Raw genomic sequence first — 24,166 nt, forward strand, 5'->3', positions numbered from 1 at the left:
GACCCCCATCTGTCTTCTGTAAGCACATGTACTCACATGCCCACTGCCATCCTGTCCTCTGCAGGAACATACACACACATGCCCATAGTACACCTCTCTGTCTACAGAAACATGCAGTCACATGACAACTGACCCACCCTGCCCTTGGTGGGTATCTGTACTCTGATCTGGCCCTTGTAGGCCCCTATAATCTTATGCTCTATTGCCTTCATCTGTCCTCTGCAGGTACCTTCAGTCACAGACACCTGTCCCCTTCTGACCTCTGCAGATGCATGTACTCACATGTCCACTGTCCCATCTGTCTCTTGCAGGCATCTGAACTCACATGCACACTGCCTGCATGTCCCCTGCAGGAACAGATGTTCACATGCATGAAGCTTCACTCTGCCCCCTGCAGGCACCTGCTCTCAAATGCCCACTGCCCACATCTGGTCTTGGAGTTTAGCTGCACTCACATGCCCACTGCCCTCCTTTTGTCTGGTTGCTAACTACACTCACATACCCCTAACTTCTTGGAGTCTGATGTCTCCTGCATTCACATGCCCACTGCCTTCCTGACATCCACAGAAATGCACATTCCCATTACCACTGATCCAATAATCCTTCCAAAGCGTGTGCACCTCACAGGCTCATTGCATGTCTGGCATGTGCAGGTATCTGCAGTCACATGCATACTATTTTCCTGGCCTTCCATTCACTTGCACTGACATGCCCACCACCCCACTCTGGATTCTGAACACACCTGCATTGACATGCCCACTTCTTCCCTGGCCACCTTAGGAACCTGAGATACCAGGCTCACTGACACTATCTGACCTCTGCAGGCACCTGCATGCATATGCATCCTCCCCGCATGGGCTCTGAAGGAACTACTACTCACATGCACCCTGGAAACTTCTGGTCTATATCCACACTTCCACACAATGCCCACTGCCACCCTGGCCTCTGTAAGACCTGCATGCACTTGCCTCCTCCCTGCCTGGCCATTAAAAGAACCTCTACTCCCATGTTCCCTGGCCACCTCTGGTCTATGCTTACACCAAACTCACATGTGCACTGTGACCCAAATCTCTGAAGGCACCTGCACTCACATGCCCATGGCCCTTCTCTGGCCTCTACATGCAACTGAAGTGATATGATAACTGCCCCCTACTTCTGCAGGAACATGCACTCTAATTGCCACTGCATCTCTTTGATCTCTGGGAACGTGCATTCATATTACCAATGTGTCCCCTGTGTTTTATGCAGGCACCTGCACTCATATGACCCATGTCAGTCTGTCCAACAGAGAAGCCTCAACTCACATATACAAAACAATCATTTGCTCTCTGCAGACTCCTGCACTCACATGTCCTCTGCCATTCTCTGGCCTCTACAGGTAGCTATACTTTCATGCCCACTGCCTCTTGCTGTGAAGGCACCTACAGTCACATGTAATCTACCCCACACTAACCCCTGCAGGTAACTACACACAAATGCCCACTGTCTCTCTGTGTCCTCTGCAGACACCAACACCCTTACACCCACTGCCCCTCTCTAGAGGTGCTTGGACTCACATGTCATCGAAGCCGTCTGTCTCCAGGAGGCACCTGCACTCACATGTCCACATCCATTTTCTTACTTCTCTAGGCACCTGTACTCACACAGCAAACTCTCACGTCTGATATCTGAAGCCACCTACACTCACGGACACATGGCTAACCTGTTCTCATTAGGAATGTGAATATGCAGGCCTCTTCCCACCTCTGGTCTCTGCAGGCCCCTGCAGTTACATGTCTAATGCTAATGACTAAATGCTAATCACTGCAGGAATCTGCACCTACATGACAACTGAAACGTTGTCCTCTGCAGGCACCTGGAAACCCATGCACACCATCCATTTCTGGCCTCTGGAGGCCCCTGCACTCACATACTCACAGAACCCCTATGTCTCTGCAGTCACTCTCACTTGACAAGTGTACCTCTCTGGTCTCTTCACATTCCTGCAGTCATATACACAATACTGCCTGACCTGTGCAGGAATCTGAACTCCAATGTGACTCCACTCTCTGCATGCTGCTGCCCTCACATGCCCACTGCCCTTCTCTGGACTCAGCATGGACCTGTACTCACATGGCCACTCCTCTCTCATGCATCTGCAGGACCAGCACTGACATATCCACAGCATCATTCTGCACTCAGACAACTGCATTTATGAGTCTACTGCTCACTTCTTAAATTTATCTTTTATTATTCACTTTATATAAAGTACACTGCCCCTCTCCCGGCCACCTCCTCCTACAATTCATCCACAAGCCTCCTGCCACTACTTCTCTGAGTGGGTGATAGACCCCTAAGTATAATATCACCATGGCACTTCAAGTCTCAGGGATGCTAGCCACTTCCTCTTCCACTGATGCCAGATAGGGCAGCCCAGCTAGGAGAGAATATACCATGTTCAGGCAGCAACTTTTAAAAGAGCTACCACTCCAGTTGTTCAGGACCCGCATGCAGACCAACCTGGACATCTGCAACATGTATTCATGGAGGCTTAGTTCCAGCCTGGTGATTTCCCTGCCCTCTGCATGTATGTACACTCACATACAGGATAGCCCAATCCTCCCTGTGTAATAACCTGTGCCCACATGGCCTCTGCCTGCATGTGCTCTCTGCACATACATGCACACACATGCCCACTGCCCCAGTCTGGCCTCTATAGACATCTTCATCCACATCCCAGCTGTACCACTCTTACCTCTGCAGGCATCTGCACCATGTGTCTTGTGCAGGCATATGCACACACATGCTCACTGCCAGTCTATGTTGGCACATGCACTCACAGTCCACACTCCTATATCTGATCTCTGGAGATACCTACAGCCATGGATAACCTGCTATCCTGTCCTCAGCAGGAATGTAAACTCCAATGGTCATTTTCCCTCTGACGACTGCAGGCATCTGCACCCACATCTTAATGAGTCCCAGGTCTGTGCAGGCTCTTGGACTCACAGGCCCACTTGCCCTCTACTCTGGGGACAATGCACGCACATGCCCTCTGCCCTACTCTGGACTCTATACACAGATACATGCCCATGCCACAGCCTCTTGCTGGTCTCTGCAGGCTCCTGCACTACAAGGACCACTGACCCTTTGTGGCCTCTACAGACACACGCAGACACATGCAGACTGACCATCTCTGTCCCCTGAATACACCTGGCACAGGCAAAAGCATCCAATCTCTGGCCTCTGCAGATACAGGTACCCACATGCCTGTCACTCTCTTCTGTACCCTAAAGAAACCTGCACTCACATACCACAGCCCCCTCTCTCTGAAGGCACAAAAAATGACTTACCCACTGACTGCTTTTGTCCACAGAATGCACTGCCCTCATGTGCCCACTGCTCCTCTCTGGCCTCTCCAGACACATGTATTCACACCTCGAATGCTGCTTGGCTTGTGCAGGAATCTGAACTAACATGTCCATTGCCCATACGTAGTCTTGGACCATAGCTGTCCTAACTAACATGTCCACTGTTAACATGCCAACACCTCTGTTCTGCAGGAATCTGCATTCACATGCCCACTCCTACCCTGCCATCTACAGTAACCTATACCTAGTCTCCATCTCTATACAAAACATATAGTCACATGATCACTGACCCACTGTGCCCTCAGTGACTACCTGTATCCATACGTCCACTGTCTCATCTGACCCACGTAGGCACCTCTACTCCCTTGTCCCATCCCCATATATCCTCTGCAGGCACCTTGAGCTACAGACACACTGCCCCCTTTGATCTCTGCAGATACATGAGCTGACAGTAAGTCCTACAGCCCCATCTGTCTCCTGCAGGCATCTGCACTCACATGCACACTGCCACTATGTCCTCTGCAGGAACAGTCATTCACGTGACTGTATCCTCTCGAGGCACCTATACTCACATGCCTACTGTCAGTCCTCTGCAGGCACCCACAATCCATTGACCACCGACTCACACTAGCCTCTAGACCTGACTAATTGCGACCTCTGTCCTCTGAAGGCATATGCACACACATACACATTGTAAGTGTGTCCTCTAAAGGAACAGGCATTCAGGTGGCCATAGTGACCCTGTGTCATCTGTAGGCACCTGCACTCACATGTCACCTGTCCCATCAGGTCCTGCTGTTTAGCTACACTAACATGCCAACTGCTCACCTGTTGGCACCTGTACTGACATGAACACTGCCCTCCTGACATCTAAATCAACATGAATTCACACGCTCACTGCTCCAACTAGACCTATGGAGGCTCCTGCACTCACATACATGCACACTGCATCCCTGACATGTACAGACACCTGCAGTCACATGCCCAATGCCAGCCTGTCCTCTGTAAGAATATGCAATCTCAAGCCTGTTGCCACTCTCTGGACTCTCCATGCATCTGCAGACAAATGTTCTCTCATGCCCAAGCCACACTCTGACCTCTACATGACACATTCTGACCACTCATGCACCTGCACTCACAAGTCCACTACCCCTTCTGTCCCCTGCAGACACCTGCACATACATGCCCTCTGCCTCTCTCTGCTCTCTGCAGACACCAGCACTCACATAAACATTGTCCCCTTAACTCCCTTAACTGCCCTTACTTCCATGCCCTCTAAACCCCTCTGCTCTCTGCATGTTGCTGCACTCACATGCCCGCTGCCCTGCTCTGGACTCAGCATGGACCTGTACTCACATGCACACTGCCTCTCTTATGCACCTGCAGGTGCATTCACAGACATGCCCACTGTTATGTTCTAATCTGTAGAAACCTACACTTACGCCCACTGCCTTCCTGTGAACTCACAACCCCTCCCTGACCTATGCAGGCCACCTTACTCAGTTTCCTACTGTATGTCTGTGGCCTCTCCAGACACCTGTGTTCACACCAAAGGCCACACTCTGACCTCAGCAGACAAATGTACTCACATGACCACTCCCGTCCATGACCTCTGCAGGCCCCTGCACTCAGAGTCCCACTGACCCATATGTTGTGTGCAAACACCTGACCTGACATGCCCAGCACCATTCCTTGTAGGCACCCGTCTGACCTCCTAGTTCTGACCTCTGGAGGCATCTACATTCAATGGCACACTGCCATCCTGTCCTCAGTAGGTCTGTGAACACATGTGTCCACTACCCCCAACTCTGACATCTGCGGCCATCTGCACCCACATGTAACTGGTCTCTATAGTTAATAAACTCTCATGACAACTGTCCCTCTCTGGACTCTACATGAAGCTACATGTCCATTCCCACAGCCTCTTGCTTGTCTCTGCAGGCTCCTGCACTCACATGCTCAATGGCCTCAGGTCTCTGCATGACCTGCACTCACTCTCTCACTGCACCTCTCTGTCCTCTAGAGATACCTGCACTCACATACACAATGACTGTCTGGCCTGGGCAGCAATGAGAAATAACATGACAACACCATGTTCTGAACTGAGAATGTAGTTTTACCCTCATGCCCATATCCCCCCTATACACACACACACACACACACACACACACACACACACACACACACACACAGACACCTCTATAGGCACCTGCACTGATATGCAAACTACCCGACTCCATCACCTGCAGGCACCTGGAAACACACGCTCACCTTCTATACACTGCAGTACACTGTCCCCATGTGACAACTGCCCCCTTGCTTATGCAGGAACACAAGTGTGATACTCGCTCCCCCTATGGACTCTGCACTCTCATGACCACTGCACATCACCGGCCACTACAGTCACCTGTATTCACATAACCAACGACTGTGGCCATGCAGGAATCTGTGCTCACATGGACACTGACAACTGTGGGCTCTGCAGACATCTACACTCATTCCCATTGACTCTCTACCTCAGAAGGGAAATGTGCCGCGCCATCCCTGACCAGCAGGAATTAAGACAGGGAACAACCAAATCCTTCTCACAGCAGTTTACTCAGGATGCTTAGCAGTTGGTAGTCAAGATGGCGAGCCTGAGATCCCTTCCCAGGCGCAGCTTATAAATCCTGCCAGGAGCCCATGAACTCATGCCACGTGCACCATACAGCTGAGGTCACTAAACAGCAAAACAAGCTATGTGGGATAAACAATATATTTATCAGAGTGTGCTTCAGCTGTTATAGGCTTTTGACAACCAAGTCTTTCATCAGGGTTTATCATTCCAGATGGCTGCAAAGCTGATCTAGCCGCTTTCTACTAAAGTCAGCTCCCAACAGGGAAATACACGCACATGCCCAACAGCCCGTCTCTGGGCTCTGCAGGCACATGACCTCACATGACCACTGCCAACTCTGACCTCAGAGACACCTGAATGCAAGGCCAATCTCCAACGTGTGACCTCTGCATTTCCCTGCCCTAACTGTCCCACTGCAGGTCTCTGTCCTCTAGAGACACCTGTCTCACATACCCTGCTTCATTCACATACTCAGTGACTGTATTCTATTCACATACACAGTGACTGTCTGTCCCATGGAGAAATCTTCACTCACACGTCCACTGCCCACAAGTCTTCCTGCTGCTTAGATGCCCTACAATGAGCTCTGCTCTCCTGACCTCTGCTGGTCTGTGCATGTACATACACACTGATCTAATTAACACAAGGAAGGCTGCTGCACTCACATGTGCACTGCATCCCTGAAATGTGCAGGAACCTGCAGTCACATGCCTACTGTCTCCTTACACCTCTGCATGCATCTGCACTCTCATGTCCAATGCCCACCTCTGACCCCTGCAGGTATGTGCACCTGCATACCCACTGCACCACAATTCTATCTGCAGACACCTGCACGCACCTTCCAACTGCACATCTCTGGCCTCTGCAGACACCTCCTAAGACACACACAACTGTCTGACATGTGCAGGAATCTGCATTAACATGTCCACTGCCTTTCTGTGTTCTTCTTGCTAGCTACACTTACCTACTGACTGTACTGCTGGCATCTGATGGCACATGCACTGGCATGCCCACTGCACTCATGGCATCAGCAGGCATGAGTACTCACATACCCACTGCTCCAGTTAACTCTCTGAAGGCTACTGCACTCAAACTCACAATGTTCCACTGGCATCTGAAGGCACCTGCAGTCACTTGCCCACTGACCCTGGCATCAACAGGCATGTGCAGTCACATGCCCACCCCCTCCCTGTGTCTCTACAGGCACCTGCACTATTGTGTACACTGCCCAGCTCTGGTCTCTGAAGGCATCTGCACCTACATGTCCAAGATACAGTAAACACTGCATGCACCTGCACTCACGTGTACACTCCCTTTTCCTGGCATCTACAGGTAGCTGTACTCCCATGCCCACTGACCTGCACTGTGCTCCCTGCATGTTTCTGCACTCACATGGCCACTGCCCTTCTCTGGACTGAGGAGGGTTCTGTACACACATACCCAGAATCTCTCTCATGCATTTGCCAGCACCTTCACTGGATGTGCAGTGCATTCTTCTGGCTTCTGCAGACACCTGCATTCACATGCCCACTTCCACCCGCCACTCTTCAGAGACCTACACTTAACGCCCACTGCCTTTCCTGGCCTCTACATGAATATACCCTCATATACACTGGCACAATCTTCCCTCAGGGAGAAACTGTACCCACCTGTACTCTGCCCCCGCAGGACTCTGTAGTCAACTTCATTCAGTCCAACTGTACCCCTAGTCCTTTGAAGGCACCTACACTCAAGGCACCATGCTCCCATGTATCTCCTGTCCTCTCTCCCGTCTGCATCTCTACACTCACATGTTTACTGTCTTCCCTAGACTCTGCAGGGACCTACACTGAAAATCAAACTGACCTACTCTGCAGTCTGCAGACACTTGTAACCACATGCCCATGTCACCCATCTGACCTCTGCGGACATCTGCACCTACATGTCCATGACACCTGGTCTCTGCAGACACATGGACTCTCAGCCTACTGCATCTCTCTGGTCTCTAAAGGTAGACATGCTCCATGACCTGTGCCCTACTCTGCCCTCTGCAGACACCTGTACCCACATGGCCACTGCACAGTCATGCTCTCTGCAGGCACATGGACTTCAGGCCTACCAGCCCCCGCTTTCTTCTACAGACAGGTGCACTCATATGTCCACTGTCCCTCTCTGGACTCTAGATGAAGCTACATGCCCATGCCCACAGCCTCTTGCAGGTCTCTGCAGACTCCTGCACTCACATGCTCAGTGCTCTTCTGACCTCTGCATGAAATGCACTCTCCCATTGCACCTCTCTGTCCTTTGGAGACACCCACACTCACACACCAATGACTGTCTGTCCTGTGCAGGAATCTGCACTCAAATGTCAACCACACACATCTAGGCCCATGTCTAGAGCCTCCCTTTGTCTCTACCAGCACCTGCACTCACACAACCAATGCACACCTATGTCCTGTGCAGGCATCTGAGCTCACAGTCCACTGCACTCTTGGTCTATGAAACACACTTGTGCAAATGTGCCAACTAATCACGCTGTCCTCTGCAGTCACCTACACTCACATGCCCAATGCCCAACTCTGCTCTCTGCAGGTCACTGTACTCACAATGACTACTGCCCCCCCCCACTGTGACCTCAGTAGAGACCTTGACTCACATGCCCACTGTGCCCTTCTGTCTTCTGCAAGCACCTGGGCTCACATGCCCACTGGTATCCTACCATCTGCAGGATCCTACACTCACATGATCACTGACATACCCTGCTCTCTACAGGCTCTAGTCTCACAAATACAGTCTCCAGATGTCATCTACAGACATCTGCACTCAAGGGCCCTCTGCTTTCTGTCCTCCTCAGAAACCTGAATTCACAGCCCCACTTCCACTTCTGACCCAGTTATCCCCACTGACCTCTGCAGAACCTGCACTACATATCACATCACATGCTGGTCTCTGCAGACACCCGAACTCACATGCCAACTACTCTTCTCTGGCATCTACAGATAGCTATCCTCTCAGACCTAATGCCTGTCTGTACCCTTGCAGGCACCTGTGTTCACATGGTCAATGTCACCCTCAGGGCACTGCAGACACCTTACTCAGTCCCACTGCCCTTCTCTGTCCCCTGCAGGCACCTGCAAACAAAGGCTCACATCTTCTCTCTGGTCTCTGCAGGCAACTATAATCAGATACCCTTTGTCCTCTTCTATGCCCTGCAGTCACCTTCACTCACATGACCACTGCCCCCTTAGTGGCACATACACTTAACCCCACTGTCCCCATGTCTCTGCATTCACCTGTACTCATGGGAGCATTGCAGCACACTGTCCTCTCTAGACACCATTCACACACCAGATGACTTCATGTTCTGTGCAGGAATCTGTCATTATATGTCCACTGCCCTGCTGGCATCTGTAGGCATTTGCATTTACATTCCTAATACCACAGGCTGCTCTTTCCATGTATCTCATTCATATGCACACTGCCCCCTTGTGGCCATAGCAGGAAGCTGCATTTACAAACTCTGCCTCTCTCTGGCTCCTGCAGGTACCTGCCTGCACTGGACCACTGCTCCACCCCACCTCTGCATGCACATGCACTCACACACCCATTGTCCTCCAAAGGACTCTGCACTCACCTACACTCCCCATCCCACTGCACCTCTTTGTCCTCCCCAGACACCTCCAATCACACACACAGGGACTCCCTGGCCTGTGCAGGAATCTGCATTGATATGTCCATGCCCACCTATGTTCTTCTTGCTAGTTACACTCACATGCCTCTCTCCTCCTGACATCGGTTAGGAGATGTCCACTGCCCTCCTCAGGTTGTACCAGGCAATGTACTGACTTGCATATTTCCTAACTTTGCCCTTGTTAGACACCTGTTCACACAACCCACCCTCCTACTGTGGAATCTGCAGGCCCCTGCACTCATGCCCACTGCACTGTTTATCCTCTGAGGATACTGCACTCACAGACCCAGTATGCCCCCATACCTTCTGTTGGTACCTGGACTCATATGTCCACTGCACATATCTGGTTCCTGAAGACATGGGCACTCACATTCATCCCCTCTGCATCCTTTGCAGGCACCTGTAATCACATGACCATTGAAATCCTCCATCCTCAGAGGATACCTGCTCTCTCATGCCCACTGACCCCATCTCTATTCTACTGACACCTGCAGTCACATGAACTCTGACCCCTTGCCTATGCAGGGACATAAACTCACATAGCCACAGCCCCACAATGGCCTCTGCACTCACCCACACTTACTTGCCAATTTTCCCTTTCTGGCCTCTCCAGATAACTGCATTCACAAACACAATGACTGTCTGGTCTGTGCAGGAATCTGTACTGATGTGTCTCCTGCCCACCTCTGCTCCTAGCTACACTCATATGCTCACACATCTGCTGGAATCTGCTGGAAACTTCACTCACATGCCCACTGCACTCCTGGCATCTACAGCAATGGACTCACATTCCCACTGCTCCACTTAGCCCTCTGAAGGCCCCTCCACACACATGCGCACTGCATCCCAGGAATCTACAGGAAGAGGCAGTCACATGTTCAAGGTCTCATGTTGGTTTCTGCAGATCCATGTACGTTCATGACAAATGCACACCTTGTTGCCTCTGCAGGCATCATCCCACTGCACAATCTGCCTTCTGCAGACTCCTGCAGTCACATGCCCACTGTCCCCTCCCTCTACTCTCTGCAGGTATTTATACTCACCTGCCCACTGCCCCTCTGTCTTCTCCATTCTAGTGTTCATATACCAATGACTGCCTGGCTTGTACAGGAGTCTGCATGGACAGGAATACTACCCACATCTGATCTTGGTGCTTAGCTGCATTCACATGCACACTGGCCTCCTTGGAACCTGCACTCACATGTCCACTGCGCATCATTTGTCTTGTGTAGTCTCATATACATGTAGACATCACACAGGGCCAATCTGGCCTCTGCAGGACCTACAGTCATATGCACACTGCTCCACTCTGCTCTCTGCAGGTCCATGGACTCACATGCACACTGGCCTCCTCTGGTCTCAGCAGGAACTGTAGTCACATGTGCACTTCCTGTCTCTGACTTTATAGGCAACTGTTCACACAGCCAACCTCACTCTGGGGACAACTGCATGCACCTGCACTCAGGACCACTGTACACTTTATCCTCTGAGGTCACCTGCACTCACAGGCTCCTCTCTGTCTTCTGAAGTCAAATGCACTCACATTTCCAATGCCACCTTCTGACCTCAGCAGGCACCTGCACACATGTGCCCACTCCTCCGCTCTGGACTCTCCAGACAGCTGTATTCACACCCCAAATGAATGCCTGACCTGTACAGGAATCTGAACTAACATGTCCACTGCCCACATGTGATCATGGCCCATAGCTGCCATAACATGGACACTGTCCTGCTGGCATCCGCAGGCAAGTGCACTCACATACCCACTGTTCCACTTGGCCATTTGAAGGATCCTGAATGCAAAAGCCCACTGACATCTGGTATCTGCAGGCACCAGCCCTAATGCCCACTGCCTTCATTTCCCTCTAGAATCACATGCACTCCCGTGCACACGACCCCTTCTGGTCCTCTGCAGGAATCCACACTCACATGTGCACTGGATTCTTAGCTACTAGTGTAACCTACACAAAATTGGGCACCATGGTGTCTACACACACACACACATACACACACACACACACACACACTGCCACACTCTGCTCTCTGCATGCACATGCACTCACATGCCCACTGCACTACTCACCTCTGCTCTCTGCATATATGTGCACTCACTCACATGCCCACCTGCTCCTCTGCCCTCAGCAGGTATCTGTGCTCACATATCCGCTGCCTCTCTCTGGTCTCTGCAGGCACCTGTATTCTCATATGTAATAACCACTTCAGTCCTCAGCAGGCTCCTGCTCTGACATGCCCATCGCTCAACTCTGTCCACAGCATGCACTCTGTTAACATGTCCACTCTCCACATCTGTCTTCTGCAGAAACCTCCATTCAAATGCACCTCTATCCTGTCCTTGCAGGAACCTATGCCCACAGTCCAGCTCTGTTCTCTACAGAAACATGCTGTCACACGCTCACTGAGCAACCTTGTTCTCAGTGGGTACCTGTGTTCATATTTCGAGTGCCTCCATCTGACCCATGTAGGCACATATAATTAGTTGTCCACTGTCCCTATCTGTCCTCTGCAGGCACCTCATCACAGACAAACTGCCTGATTCTGACCACTGCAGATGCATGCACTCACAGACCCACTGTCCCATCAGTATCCTGCAGGCATCTGAACTCACATGTGCACTGCCTTCTGCAGTAACAGGCATTACCATGCCCACTGCCTCTCTCTGGACTCTCCAGTTACCTGAACTCACTTGTCCATTCCACTCTTTTATCCTCTGAGGGCACCTACAAGGACAGACTTACTGCTCCTCTCTGTTCTCTGAAGAGATCTCCACTCACATGCCCACTGCACCCCTCTGGCCTCTGCATGCCCCTGAACTTACATGCCCTCTGCCCTTGCCTGGCTGTTCCCATCACCTGCATTCACATGCCCACATCTTGCCTAAGCGCTTCAAACCCAGCAAGCACATGCGCACTGACACCCTCTGACATCAGTAGGGACCTGTGTGCACATGCCTCTGCACTGACCTGACTCTGGAATAACTCCAATATTCTTAAGTTTCCTGATAACCTCTTGTCTATGAACAGAGCAACACTCACATGTCCACTGTTACCCTGGCCTCTGCAGGCACCTGCACTCAAGGGCCCTCTGCCATCATATCCTCCCCAGGAACCTGAACTCACAGGTCCACTTTCCTTCTCTGATCTGTTAAGAAACTGTACTTACATGTCAAATCACATGCTTGTATCCACAAGTAACTGCACTCACATGACCACTACCCCTCCTCTCTACAGGCATGCCTGCACTCACACCCACTGCCCTCTGCATGCTTCTGCAATCACCTGCACTCATGGCCCCATTGCACATCTGTGTTCCCTATAGAGGACATGTCCACTGCCCACATCTGGTCTTGATGCTTAGCTACACTCACAAGCGCACTGCTGGTCTAGAATCCGCTGGAACCTGCACTCTCAAGTCCACTGCTCTCCTGGCATCTGCAGGCATGTACACTCACATTCCCATTGCTCCATGTAGCCCTCTGAAGGCTCCTGCACCAACATGTTCAGTGCATCCCTGGGAGTTACAGGCACAAGCAGTCACATGCCCACTGCCTCCCTTTAGCCTCTGCAGGCAACTGCACTTTCATTTCCAGTACCCAGCTCTGACCTCTGTAGGCATCTACACTTCCCAATGTGTCCTCTATGCTGTCTGCAGGCACCAACACTCACATATCCCCTGCCAGCCTGTCCAACAAAGAAACCTAAACTTACATGCACAAAGCCACCATCTGTTCTCTGCAGACTCCTGCACTCACATGCCCACTCCTCTTCTCTGGCATCTACAGGTAGCTATACTTCCATGCCCACTGCCTCTTGCTGTGAAGGCACCTACAGTCACATGTAATCTACCCCACACTAACCCCTGCAGGTAACTGTACACTAATGCCCAGTGCCTCTCTTTGTCCTCTGCAGACACATGTACTCACATGCCTACTGCTTTCCTAGCATGTATAGGCATGTGTATTCCAATTACCACTGATCCAATAATCCTTCCAAAGGGTGTGAGCTTCTCAGGTGCACTGCATGCCTGGCATGTGCAGGAACCTGCAGTCACCTACATACTATACTATCTGCCTGACCTTCCAAGCACTTGTAGTGGCATGCCCAACCTCACTCTGGCCTCTGAACACACCTGCAATGATATGCCACTGTCCTTCCGTGGCTGCTCCTGTCACTTGCATTCACATGCCCACTTCCTCCCTGGCCTCTTTAGGAACCTGAGCTAACATGCTCACTGATACCCTCTGACCTTGGTAGGTACCTTCAAGCACTTGGCTCCTCCATTCATGGACTCTGAAGGAAACTATAATTACATGCTCCCTGTGTATCTCTGGTCTATGCCCACACCAACATCACATGTCGCCGTGACCCTGGCCTCTCCAGGATCCTGCACTTACACACACACACTGCCCTCCTATGGCATCTACAGACACTCTCACACACATACCCACCAAACTCTCCCTGCTCTGCAGGCTCCTGTACTCACGGTTCACTGCCAGGCTGTATTCTGCAGGACCCTGCACTCACATGCTCTCTGACACTCTCTGGCCTCTGCAGGCACACACACCCTTGTTACCCCTGCACCTCTGTTCCCTCTCCATGTACATGAACTCACATGTCCACTGTCCTTCTCTAGTCTCTGCAGGACTCTGGATTCCCATTCCCACGGCCTCTCTGTGGACTCTCCAGTTACCGGAACTCACTTGTCCATTCCACTCCTCTCTCCTCTGAGGGCACCTGCACGGACAGGCCTACTGCTCCTCTCTGTTCTCTGAAGGCATGTGCACTCACAGGCCCACTGCCTCTCTCTGACCTCTGCAGTCCCCTGTCCTCCCATGTCCACTGTCTCTATCTGACCCCCACAGTTACTTGCTCTCAGAAGCCCATTACTACTCCCTGGCCTCTTCAGGTATCTGGACTCATATACACTGCACCCTCTCTGGACTCTCCAGAAAACCTGCATTCAGAGGTATACTGCCCTCCTCTGGCCTTTGCAGGCAACTGCACTCAGAAGTACACTGTCTTCCATGGCACTCTGTAGGCATCTGAACTCACATGCCCACTGCACACTTCTTACCCTGCAGCCATGGACAAGGACGTTACCAATGCCCCCTCTGGCCTCCACAGACACCTGCTCTCACATTACTATAGAAATCTTGTATCCTCAGAAGGCACCTGCACTCCCATGCCCACAGCTTCTCTCTGGCATCTGCAGGCCATTGTCCTCATATGGACAGTTCCCATCTCTTTCCTGGACACACCCCTGCACTCACATATCCACTGTCCCCTCTCCCCTCTGCATGTCTCTACACTCACATGCTCACTGCCTTCCCTAGACTCTGCAGGGACCTACACTCAAAATCAAACTGACCCACTGTGCCCTCTGCAGGTACCTGTACTCACATGCCCACTTCACCCACCTGACCTCTGTGGACATCTGCACCTACATGTCCATGACTCCATGGCTTCTACAGACACATGAACTCACAGCCTCCTATCACATCTGCAGGCACATGCACTTACGTGCCACTACCACTCTTCAGCCTCTATGGGCACCTGTATTCTAATGCCCACTTGTTGTCTCTGGCATCTATTCTTAAAGACAGTCATATGCCAAATGGCACACTCTGGCCTCTGCAGGTACCTGCACTTACATGCCAACTACCACTCTTCAGCCTCTATAGGCACCTGTATTATAATGCCCACTTCTCTCTGGCATCTTCACTTACAGACACTCATATGACAAATGGCACCTTCTGGCCTCTTCAGGCACTTACACTCATACCCACAAGCCCCTTGCTTCTACAGGCAAACACACTCACATGCACATCACCTCCTGTGACCTGTGGATACACCTTCATTCATGGGAACACTGTACCCCTCTGGCCTCTCCAGATACTCGCATTCATATACCCAGTGACTGCCTGGCCAGGGCAGGAATCTGCACCAACATGTCCACTGTCCACATCTGTCTTGGTGCCTATCTGTACTCCCATGGCTGCTGCCTTCCTGGCATCTAGAGGAATGTACATTCACATGTTCACTGCTACAATTAGCTCTCTGAAGTCTCCTGCAGTATCATGCTCACTGCATCCTTGGCATGGGAAAGCATCTGCAAGTCAAGGGCTACTGCCAGCCTGTCCTGTGCAGGAACATGTAGTCTCAAGCCTACTACCAATCTCTGACATCTTGGTGCATCTGACTTGTCTACGCAAACAGCTGTACTGACGTGCCCACTGCCACTCTCTGGCCTCTAAATTTCCATGCAACCACATGGCAATGCCACCCTCTGGATGCACAGGCACTCACACCTAAACTCAAAAGCATACACTATATATCTGTCCCCTGCAGGTTCCTGCATTGACATGTCCACTGCCTCTCGCTGGACACTGCATTCACCTGCATTCAATGTCTACCTTGCCTGGGCAGGAATCTGCACTAACTTGTCCACCACAGACATCTGATCTTTTCCCTTTGCTACACTAGACACTATTCTACTGGCATCTGTTGACATCCACTGGCATCTACACCCACATGTCTGGCATCTGCAGGAATGTACATCCCCATTCACAATGCTCCAATTCACCCTCTTATGGCTCCTACACTGACATGCACACTACATTACTCTCATATGCAGCCACCTGCACTCACGTGCCCACCAACTTCCTGACATCTGCAGGAATATGCATTCCTGTTCCCACTGCTGAGATTAGCTAGATGAAGCCTGCAGCACTCACAGGTGCACTAAATCCCTAGCATGCAGAGGTACCTGCCAAGCTATTTCTACTTTCAGTGACATGCCCAGCCCCCAACTCTGACCTCTGAACACACCTGCACTCACATGCCCACTGCCCTTCCCTGGCTGCTCCTGTCACCTGCATTCACATGCCCACTTCTTGCATGGTCTCTTCTGGTGTCTTCTGCAGGCACACACTCTCATGTGTACCCCGACACCGTGTCCTATGGAGAAGCATGCACTCACATGCACCGAAGCATCATCAGGTCTCTGCAGGCACCTGCACTCACATGCCCACTGCACTTCTCTGGCCTTTACAGGTAGTTATACTTCCACGGCCACTGCCTCCTGCTGGATTCTAAAGGCACCTACAGTCACATGCAATCTACCCCACTCCAGCCCCAGCAGACCTGTTCACACAAATGCCCACTGCCTCTGTGTCCTCTGCAGACACCTCCAACCATATGCACACTGCCCTACTCTGCTCTAGACAGGTTCTTGAACTCACATGGCCTCTGCCCTCCTCTGCTCTCTGCAGACAAGTGTAGTCACATACCCACTGCCCCTCCTCTATGGTCCAGTGGCCCCATGTGTCTTGTGCAGACACCTGCAGTCACATGCCCACTGCCAGCCATACCCAGCACATGTCCTTGTAGCTCAACCTCCCACATCTGGTCTCTGGAGGCACCGACACTCATGGGCACACTGCTATCCTGTCTTCTGCAGGAACATGAACTCACAGACCCACTTCCCCTCCCGGCCTCTTAAGACACCTACACCTACATATGCACCTATACCTGGTGTCTGCAGGCACCTGCACTCACATTCATGTTTCTTCTTCTATTCTATGCAGTCTCCTGCCTCACAGGATGACTACCCGACCCACCTCTGGAGGCACATACACTCATACCTACTGCATTACAATGGCCTCTGCTCTGCCCTACACACTGCACCTTTTTGTCCTCTCCAGACACCTCTAATGACACACACAACAACTGCCTGTCCAGTGCAGGGATCTGCATTAACATGTCCACTGCTCACCTCTGCTCTTCTTGTTAGCTATACTCACATACCTGCTGCACTGCTGGCTTCTGATGGAACATGCACTGCATGCCCACTGCACTCATGGCATCAGGGGCCATGAGTAGTCACATACCCACTGCTCCAGTTAACTCTCTGAAGGCTGCTGAACTCAAACTCACAATGCTTCACTGGCATCAGAAGGCACCTGTAGTCACTTGACCACTGACCCTGGCATCAACAGGCACATGTAGTCACATGCCCACCCCCTCCCTGTGTCTCTACAGGCACCTGCACTATTGTGTACAATGCCCACCTATGGTCTCTGAAGGCATCTGCACCTACATGTCCATGGATGCCCTAAACTGTAGGCGCCTGCCCTCATGTGCCCACTGAGTTTTTCTGGTGTCTACAGGTAGCTTGCTCCCTTGTGAACTACCCTGCATTGTTCTATGCATGTCCCTGAAGTCACATGCCCACTACCCAGCTCTTTTCTCCCTGCATGTTTCTGCACTCACATGGCCACTGCCCTTCTCTGGACGCAACAGGGACGTGTACACACACACCCAGAAACTCTCTCATGCATTTTTAGCACCTTCATTGACACGTGCAGTGCTTCATTCTGTCATCTGTAGGTACCTGCATTCACATGCTCGCTGCTAGTCTCCACTCTGCAGAAACCTACACTTATGCCCACTGCCTTCTGTGGTGTCTGTGTGAACCTACACTCACATACAGTCACATACCCACTGGATACCTGTATCCAGAAATCCACTTACCCCATCTGATCCTGGAGACACCTCTACTCTCATGTCCCTGTCCCCATCTTTTCTCTGCAGGTACCTTCAGCCACAGGCAAACTGTCCTCTTCTGATCTCTGCAGATGCATGCACTCACAATTACCCCTATTTATCTCCTGCAGGCATCTGAATTCACATGCCCACTGCCAGCATTTACTCTGTAGGAACATGCAGTCTCAAGCCTACGGTCACTCTATGGCAGGAATCTGCACCAACATGTCCACTGACCACATCTGGTTTTGGCCCTTAGCTAAACTCCCATGCTGCTTTCCTGCCATCTACAGGAAAGTGCATGCACACGCTCACTGCTCCAAAAAGCCCCCTGAAGGGGCCTGCAGTATCATGCTCACTGCATGCACATGTGCACTAACATTCTGTCCACTTCAGGGTCATGCAGTCTCAAGCCTACTGCCATTCTCTGGCCTCTCCATGCATCTGCATTTGTCTCTGCAGACAAATGTTCTCTCATGCTCACTGCCACACTCTGACCTCTACATGACACATTCTGACTACTCAGGCACCTGCACTCACAAGTCTACCACCCTTCTGTCCCCTGTAGACACCTGCATATACATGTCCTCTGCCTCTCTCTGCTCTCTGCAGACACCAGCACTCACATAAACATTGTCCCCTTAACTCCCTTAACTGCACTTACTTCCACGCCCACTACCCACCTCTGCTCTCTGTATGTTGCTGCATTCACATGCCCACTGCCCTTCTCTGGACTCAGCATGGACCTGTACTCACATGCCCACTGCCTCTCTCATGCACCTGCAGGCGCCTTCACTGACCTGCCCACTGCTATGTTCTAATCTGTAGAAACCTACACTTAAGCCCACTGCCTTCCTGTGCACACACAACCCCCCCCCCCCCCGACCTCTGCAGGCCACTGGACTCAGTTTCCTACTGCTTGTCTCTGGCCTCTCCAGACACCTGTGTTCACACCAAAGGCCACACTTTGACCTCAACAGACAAATGTACTCCTGTAGACACTCGCTCTTCATGACCTCTGCAGACACCTGCACTCAGAGTCCCACTGGCCCTATGTGTCTTGTGCAGGCACCTGCACTCACATGCTCATGTCTTTTGTAGACACCTGCACTGGCAGAACCTCTTCTCACTTCCATCCTCTGGAGGTCCTTGAATCACATGCTCACAGTGCCCATCTGTCTTCTGCAGGCACCTGCATTCACATGCCCACTTCTAGTCATCATCAGCAAGCATGGACACTCACAGTCCATCTCTCCTCAGTCAAACTCTGCCCTCTATCTGCTCTCTACATGAACATGTAGTCACTTGTGACATCCCCCCTCTGGTCACAACAGGCTCCTATACTCTCTGCCACAGCTTCTCCCTGGCATCTGCAGACCATTGTCCTCATACGTACAGTTCCCCTCTCTGTCCTGGACACACCCCTGCACTCACATATCCACGGTCCCCTCTCCCCTCTGCATGTCCCTACACTCACATGCTCACTGCCTTCCCTAGACTCTGCAGGGACCTACACTCAAAATCAAACTGACCACTCTGCCCTCTGCAGGCACCAGTACCCACATGCCCACTTCACCACTTTGACCACTGGGGACATCTACACCTACATGTCCACTGCTCACTCTGGACTTCTTTCTACTTACATGCACATGTCTATTCATTTCTGGCATCTGTGGGGACATGTCTACTGGCATCAACGGGTACTTGCAGGAATGTACTTGCTTGAATATCTCTCCTCTCTGGCCTGGTGTTGAGAGCAAACTTGCTTATACACTAAAGTCCTAAATCAGCCATGGGCCCGAGTCAGCCATGCATTCCTGTAACACAATTCTTGGTCTCTGTGGGAAAACACTGACGCTGGAACAGATATCTTGTACACAGGCAGCCTTAGTGGAAAACTACCAGCCTGGACAAGAACAAATAGTCATAGGTCTTGTCGATGGGTAGCCTTGGTGGAGGGTACCAGCTTGCTTAAGAAAAAATGAATCATAGAGTAATAGTGACCTGTCCCTGCTACTTCACCCAGCTAAAACCTTGTCCTAGATGGCTGTACTCCCTCTGAGGACACACGTTCCAGTGTCATCCCCTTCCCCACATCCTGCCTCTATGTATGTAAACCCTGTGTGTAAAAAATGAAAAGTAAGGTTTGATCAGGCTATAGACAAGCCCTCATTCTTTGTGTTCCCCTGTCCTTCAGTTGTCTTTCCTGGTCTTCTGATTCCAGCTCAATGCTCCCTGAGACTGGGGAAAGTAGGCATCTGTTCACACAACCAACCTCCCACTGTGGAATCTGCAGGCCCCTGCACTCATGCCCACTGCACTGTTTATCCTCTGAGGACACTGCCCCCATACTGCCTCTGAGACCCAATATGGCCCCATACCTTCTATTGGTACCTGGACTCACATGCCCACTGCACATACCTGGTTCCTGAAGACATGGGTACTCATGCTCCATCCCCTCTGCATCCTCTGCAGGCACCTGCACTCAGATGACCATTGAAATTCTCCCTCCTCAGCAGACTTCTGCACTCTCATGTCCACTGTCCCTATCTGTAATCTACTGACAACTACACACAAATGAACTCTGACCTCTTGTTGCAGGGGCATAAACTCACATAGCCACAGCCCCACAATGGCCTCTGCACTCACCAGAAATCTGTACTGATGTGTCTCCTGCCCACCTCTGCCTTTAGCTGCACTCATATGCTCACACATCTGCTAGAATCTGCTGGAAACTTCACTCACATGCCCACTGCACTCCTGCCATCTATAGCAATGGATTCACATTCCCACTGCTCCAGTTAGCCCTGTGCAGGCTCCTCCACACACATGCGCACTACATCCCAGGAATCTACAGGAACAGGCAGTCACAGGTTCAAGGTCTCATGTAGGTCTCTGCAGACACTTGCACATTCACGTCCAATGCACACCCTTGTCCACTGCAGGCATCAGCACCCACTGCACAATCTGCCTTCTGAAGACAGCTAAAGTCACATGCCCACTGTCCCCTCCCTCTGCTCTCTGTAGGTATTTATACTCACCTGCCCACTGCACCTCTGTCTTCTCCATTCTAATGTTCATATACCAATCACTGCCTGGCTTGTACAGGAGTCTGCATGGACAGGAATACTACCCACATCTGGTCTTGGTGCTTAACTGCATTCACATGCACACTGGCCTCCTGGGAACCTGCACTCACATGCCCACTGCCCAGCATTTGTCGTGTGTAGTCTCATGCACAAGTAGACATCACACAGGACCAATCTGGCCTCTGCAGGGCCTACAGTCATATGCACACTGCTCCACTCTGCTCTCTGCAGGTCCACGGACTCACATGCACACTGGCTGTCTGTGGACTCAGCAGGAACTGTAGTCACTCTGTGACTTTTTAGGCCTCTGTTCACACAGCCACCTCTCTCTGGGGACATCTGCTGGCACCTGCACTCATGGCAAATGACCTCTTCATCTTCTGTGGACACATGTACTCACAGCCTCCTGTCTTCTGAAGTCACATGCACTCACATGTCCAATGCCACCTTCTGACCTCAGCATGCATATGTACTTATGTGCCCACTGCACCTCTCTGGCCTCTACAGATGGATGTATTTACACACCCAATGACTGCCTGTCCTGTATAGTAATCGGAACTAACATGTCCACTGCCCACATGTGATCATGGCCCATAGTTGCCCTAACACAGCCATTGTCCTGCTGGCATCCAAAGGCGAGTGCACTCACATACCCACTGCTGCACTTGGTTATTTGAATGCAAAATCCCACTGCCATCTGGCATCTGCAGGCACCAGCCCTACATGCCCACTGCTTTCATTTCCCTCTAGAGGTACATACACTCTCATGCCCACAACCCCTCTTGGTCCTCTGCAGGAATCTGCCCTTATAAGTCCACTGCATTCCTGGCTTCTGAGAAGTACCTGCACACACATGGGCGCCCTGGTGTCTGCATACATACACACACACACACACACACACACACACACACACACACAATGCCACACACTGCTCTCTGCATGCACATGCACCCACATGCCCACTGCACTACTCACCTCTGCTCTCTGCATACATGTGCACTCACATGCCTGCTCACTCCTCTGCCCTCAGCAGGTACCTGTGCTCACATATCTGCTGCCTCTCTCTGGTCCCTGCAGGCACCTGCATTCTTATGTTATAACCACTTCAGCCCTCAGCAGGCTCCTGCTCTGACATGCTCATGGCTCACCTCTGTCCTCAGCATGCACTGTGTTAACATGTTCACTCTCCACATCTGTCTTCTGCAGAAACCTCCATTCAAATGCACCTCTATCCTGTCCTTGCAGGAACCTATGCCCACAGTCCAGCTCTGTTCTCTACAGAAACATGCTGTCACACGCTCACTGAGCAACCTTGTTCTCAGTGGGTACCTGTGTTCATATTTCCAGTGCCTCCATCTCACCCACATAGGCACATATAATTAGTTGTCCACTGTCCCTATCTGTCCTCTGCAGGCACCTCAGTCACAGACAAACTGACCCATTCTAACACCTGCAGATGCATGCACTCACAGTCCCACTGTCCCATCAGTATCCTGCAGGCATCTGAACTCACATGCACACTGTTGTCCTGCCATCTGCAGGCTCCATCACTCACGTGATCACTGTCTCACTCTGTTCTCTACAGGTTCTAGTCCCCATAGTCCCCTGATGGCCTCTGCAGACACCTGCACTCAAGGGCCCTCTGCCATCATATCCTCCCCAGGAACATGAACTCACAGGTCCACCTTCCCCATATGCACATGACCATTTAGCCACATATGCCCACATATGCAATGACTGTCTAGCCTGTGCAGGAATCTGCACTGACATAAATACTGCTTTCTGGCATATGCAGGCACCTGCACTCACATACACAATGCTCCACTCTGCTCTCTGCATGTACATGCACTCACATGCCTGCTCCCTGCCTCTGGCCCACTACCCTACACTTGCTATTGTAGGAACCTGAATTCACATGACCACTATGACCTTGGCTTCTACAGGCACCTGCACTCAGATGCCCTCTGCCCTTCTCTGGCCTCTACAGATACGTATACGTCCATGCCTACTGCCTCTTGCTGGGAAGGCACCTACAGTCACATGCAACCTACACCACTCTAGCCCCTGCAGATAACTGCACACAAATGCCACTGCCTCTCTCTGTCTCTGCAGACTCCTACACTGTTACACCCACTGCCCAACTCTGCTCTCTGCAGGTACATGGAATCCCATGTCCACTGAAGCCATCTGGCCATGAAGAAAACGTCACTCACATGTCCATGGCCCCTTTCTGGCTTCTGTAGACACCTGTACCCACAGAGCAACCTCCCACCTCTGACCTCTGGAGACACCTACACTCATGGGCACACTGCTGTCCTGATCTTAGCACGACCCTGAACCCATATGTCCACTTCTGCCCTCTGACCTCTGTAGACCCCTGAAGTTACATGTCTATGGGAAGCCCAGTCTCTGCAGGAATCCATACCTACATGAAAACTGAAACCTTGTATTTGCAGCCACTTGGATACACATGGTCACTGCCCTTCCTGGCCTGTCCAGACATCTCAACATGTGCACTGCCCATCTCTTGTCACGGCACTTAGCTACACTCACAAAAACGCTACCCCTCTGGTCTTGGCTGGGACCTGCACTCCGACGCCCCCTGGTATCTTGTGCTCTGTAGGAACCCACACTCACATATCCACTGCCTGCTCTGGCCTCTGCAGGTTCTTGAACTTACATGCACTCTGTCCACACTGCAGTTCCTTATCCAACAGGATACTATTCTCTGCAGACCCTGTGCTCACATGGCTACTGTCCCACTCTGTTCTCTGCAGGCATCCTTAGTCACACACCCACTGCCCTCCCTGCCTGGCATGTGCAGGTACATGGAGTCACATGCCTACTACCTACCTAGACTTCCCAAGCACTTGAAACTT

General features: G+C 51.5%; 1 long non-coding RNA gene across 1 annotated transcript in view; it reads right to left on the reverse strand.

Annotated features, from left to right (window-relative positions):
- LOC143435452 (uncharacterized) overlaps positions 1-10,033 on the reverse strand; it is a 37,111-nt gene extending 27,078 nt beyond the window's left edge. Inside the window, exon 1 of the long non-coding RNA XR_013105772.1 lies at positions 9,941-10,033. This is a non-coding gene — a long non-coding RNA (uncharacterized LOC143435452). The remainder of the gene's footprint in view (positions 1-9,940) is intronic.
- Positions 10,034-24,166: the final 14,133 nt, after the last annotated feature.

This window comes from Arvicanthis niloticus, chromosome X, assembly GCF_011762505.2.
Source record: "Arvicanthis niloticus isolate mArvNil1 chromosome X, mArvNil1.pat.X, whole genome shotgun sequence".
In the NCBI taxonomy this organism is placed as follows: domain Eukaryota; kingdom Metazoa; phylum Chordata; class Mammalia; order Rodentia; family Muridae; genus Arvicanthis; species Arvicanthis niloticus.